The 4336-nt window shown below is 47.3% G+C and overlaps 1 pseudogene across 1 annotated transcript; it reads left to right on the top strand.

The window, feature by feature from the left end:
- The first annotated feature begins 206 nt into the window (after positions 1-206).
- LOC308264314 (small ribosomal subunit protein uS10-like) lies at positions 207-556 on the top strand (annotated as a pseudogene). The gene has a single exon. The product of its transcript is annotated as a small ribosomal subunit protein uS10-like (transcript).
- The last annotated feature ends 3780 nt before the right edge of the window (positions 557-4336 follow it).

The raw sequence follows: 4336 nt of genomic DNA, 5'->3' as shown, positions 1-4336 counted from the left end.
GAATATAGCCCGGAGGTAGAAAGCCCCTGGGTTCCACCCCCAGTACCACCAAAAAATGAAAATTAAAAAAATTAAAAAATTAAAAGACTCCTTTCCGAGGGTGACGCGGCTGTGAGTGCTGCGGAACTTCTGTCCGCCCTCCTGCTCCTGACTCACCGCTGTTCTCGCGCCCAGGAGCAAGTCGGTCAGGAAGCCGCGCCCCAGCCATGGCTTTTAAAGATACTGGAAAGACACCTGTGGAACCAGAGGTGGCCATTCAGAATTACCCTCACCAGCCGCAACGTGAAGTCGCTGGAAAAGGTGTGTGCTGATTTGATCAGAGGCGCCAAAGAAAAGAACCTCAAAGTAAAAAGCCCTGTTCGCATGCCTGCCAAGACTCTGAGAATCACTACGAGGAAAACACCTTGTGGTGAAAGCTCTAAGACACGGGGTCGCTTCCAGATGAGAATCCACAAGCGACTAATTGACTTACAGCCCTTCTGAGATTGTTAAACAAATTACTTCCATCAGTATCGAGCCAGGAGTGGAGGTTGAAGTTACCATTGCAGATGCCTAAGTCAGGAATTTTAATAAACTGGTTGCCACTTGTTAACAGAAATAAATAAATAAATAAAAAGACTAAAAAATAGGACTGGGAGTGTAGCTCGGAGGTAGAATGTCCCTGGGTTACATCCCTAGTACCACAAAATAATGACAGATAGAAAGAAAGAGAAAGAAAGAAAGAAAGAAAGAAAGAAAGAAAGAAAGAAAGAAAAAGAAAGAAAGAAAGAAAAAGAATAAGGCTGGGAGTAGCTCAGAGGTAGAATGTCCCCAGGATCAGTCTCAAGTTTCACACACCCCAAAAAACACTGGACATGAAATTGCACTTGTATGTAAGCCCCACAAGCAGGAAGTTTGGTTTGCTCTCTTTGCTGAGGCATCTCCAGCACCTGAGTGCCAGGCAGAACTGGCAGTCATAAATGTTTCTCAATAGCCAGCTGGACATGATGGCGCATGCCTGTAATCCCAGCACTTAGGAAGCTGAGACAGGATCACAGGCTGGATGCCAGCTTCATATTGAAACTCAGCAACCTAGAAAGACCCCTTTTTTGTGTGTGTGGTACTGGGGATGGAACCCAGGGGCATTCTGTTTTCAAGCTATACCCCAGCCCTATTTTTTATTCTTTATTTTGAAACAGGGTCTCACTTGAGTTGCAAAGGACCTCACTAAGTAGCAGAGGTCTACGAACCGCAATCCTCCTTTCTCAGCCTCCCAAGTGCTGGGATTACAGCCTGTGCCACCACGCCTGGCTTTTTATTCTTTATTTTTTAAACTGGGCCTCACTGCATTGCAAAAAGCCTCACTAAGTAGCTGAGGCTGTCCACAAACCCTATCCTCCTGTCTCAGCCTCCCAAATGCTGGGATTACAAGTGTGTGCCACCACGCCCAGTTTACAAAACCCTTTTTCTTTTTTTTTCTTTTTTTTTTTTTTTTTTTTGTGGTACTGGGGGTGGAACCCAGAGGCTTTCTACCTCCGGGCTATACTCCCAGTCCTTTTTTGTGTATTTTATTTGGAAACAGGGTCTCACTAAGTTGCTGAGAGCCTCACTAAGTAGCTGAGGCTGGCTTCGAACCATGCGATCCTCCTGTCTCAGCCTCCCAAGCGTGGGGATTACAGGCGTGTGCCACCACACCCGGCTTACAAAACCTTTTTTCAAAACAAAAAATAACGAGCTAGGCAGGCGTGGTGGCGCACGCTTGTAATCCCAGCACTTGAGAGGCTGAGACAGGAGGATCACAGTTCACAAAAAGCCTCTGCTACTTAATGAGGCCCTTTGCAACTCAGTGAGACCCTGTTTCAAAATAAAGAATAAGAAATAGGACTGGAGCTGTGTAGCTTGGAGATAAGATGCCCCTGAGTTTAGTCCCCAGTACTGCAAAAACTAAATAAATAATAAAGCCGGGCATGGTGGCGCACGCTTGTAATCCCCGCGCTTGGGAGGCGTAGACAGGAGGATCGTGCAGGTTCGAAGGCAGCCGTGCTGGCTTAAGAGACCCTGTTTCCCAATTAAAAAAAATATAAAAATAGGTACTGGGCATAAAGCCTGGCGGTAGAAGGGTTTCCAGGAACTCCAGTACCAAAAATAAATAAACAAATAAATAAATAATAAAGAGCTGAGGGTGTAGCTCAGAGGAAGAATGCTCCTGGGTCCAACCCCCAGTATCAAGGTGGGGTGGAGGGTATAAATAAAGTAGTGTAGTGCTCAAGAGGCCTTGCAAGGAGGGAGGAGCGTGCAGGTGGGAGGGCTCTGAATCCCTACAGAGAACTCTGGTAGACTGAAGAGGCATACATCTTAGGGCAGAGGGTTCTTGCAACAGTAAAGACTCCCAGGCAATTTCCTGTATCTGTCACACAGCTAGAGTAGAGGTGAGAGCAGCTGCCGCCCTTGGGCGATCTGGCAGCTCCAGAATCTTGGGCGGAGCCCTTCACTCTCCATTCCAACTTCCCACAGTGTCTAGTCTTTCTGCACTGCTACAGTCTGCCCTCTCCAATTTCAGGATATCAGCATCAGAGTCCACATAGGAACACAGCTTTGATGTGGTAGTAGAGACTCCAGTCAATTTTTTCCTCACAACGCCTCTAAGGGTGTAACACAATGATAGAATGCACCTGGGTTCAATCCCCAGCACCATTCAAAAGGAAAACTAAAACCAGAGTCACAAGTTGCCAAGGCTAACCCCAAAGGTTCTCCTAAGATTCTCCTGCCTCAGCCTCCCAAGTAGCTGGGATTATAGTCGTATGCTTCTGTGCAGGTAAACCATGTCTTCTGATAGTGGTTTTGTGGGCTTTCTGCTGCTCCTTAAATGAAGGCTGCTGGACACCATGGTGCATGCTTGGTGATCTCAGTACTTGGGGGATTGAGACAAGATCACAGGTTCAAAGATAGCCTCACCAAGTAGTGAGACTCTCATCAACCTAGCAAGACCTCGTTTCAAAAGAAAAATAAAATAGGGTTGAGGATGTAGCTGTGGGGTAGAATGCTCCTGGGTTCAACCTCCAGTGCCAAAAATTAATAAATAAGCTGGGCGTGGTGACGCACACTTGTAACCCCAGCATTCATGAGGCTAAGACTGAAGGATCGCGGTTTGTGGACAGCCTCAGTTACTTAGTGAGGCCCTTTGCAACTCAGTGAGACCCTGTTTCCAAATAAAAAGCATAAAAGCCGGGCGCGGTGGCGCACGCTTGTAATCCCCGCGCTTGGGAGGCTGAGACAGGAGGATCGCGCAGGTTCGAAGCCAGCCTCAGCTACTTAGTGAGGCTCTCAGCAACTTAGAGAGACCCTGTTTCCAAATAAAATAGAAAATAGGTCTGGGAGTATAGCCCGGAGGTAGAGAGTCTCTGGGTTCCACCCCCAGTACCACCAAAAATAAATAAATAAATAAAATAAAAAGCATAAAAATAGGTTTGGGAGTGTAGCCCGGAGGTAGATGGGCTTCCAGGAATCCCTAGTACCACTCACAAAAATAAATAAATAAATAAATAAAAGGGCAGGGGGTGTAGCTTGGAGGTCAAATGCCCCTGGGTTCCATCCTCAGACCTGCAAAACAATTAATAAATAAATAAAAAGGCATTTTCTCACCATTAGATCACACCTCCATTCACTCATTCTTCCCCAGATAGAGTATCAGCTTGTGCAGGCACCGTGCCTGGCCCTGGTGATGCAATCTGAGTGACATAGGCCACGTTGTCAGGGAGCAAGTCTGGTGACCAAAGAAATCAGCCTCCCCGCTGAGACCCTGGCTACAGTGAATGAGCCGACCAGTGGTGCCCACACATCAGGTATAAACCAGAACAGCACCTCAGTCCTCAGTAGACTCGGAGGGCAAAGGTGGGAGGGGCCACGTCTGCTGTGGGGGAGGGGTGTCTAGTTACTGAAGGCTTCCTGGGGGAGGAATGCTTGAGGTGACTTAAAATTACTGGCTCCCAGGAAGACAATGGAGGAAGGGCATTTCCTGTCCCCAGTGTACTGTGGATGCAGCAGGAGGCCTGGACGACCACAGCTCTGCCTGCAGAGAAAGAGAAGGGGAGGGTCACCTCCTGGAGGACAACTCCCGCATATTCAGCAAGGGATGAGCTTGGTATTTCATAGGGGATGGGTATTCATTCAGTCACCTAACAGCTTTTTTTTTTTTTTTTTTTTTTTTTTTTTTTAGGTACTGAGGATTGAACCCAGGGGTGGTCAACCACTGATCCACATCCCTGTCCTTGTTTTTTTGTGGGTCTGGGGATGGAACCCAGGGGCATTTGACCTCCGAGCCACACCCCTAGCCCTATTTTTTATTCTTTATTTTGAA

The sequence above is a fragment of the Muscardinus avellanarius genome (genome assembly GCF_963383645.1).
Source record: "Muscardinus avellanarius genome assembly, chromosome: 1".
NCBI lineage: Eukaryota > Metazoa > Chordata > Mammalia > Rodentia > Gliridae > Muscardinus > Muscardinus avellanarius.
This window is presented reverse-complemented; position numbering and strand designations above follow the sequence as displayed.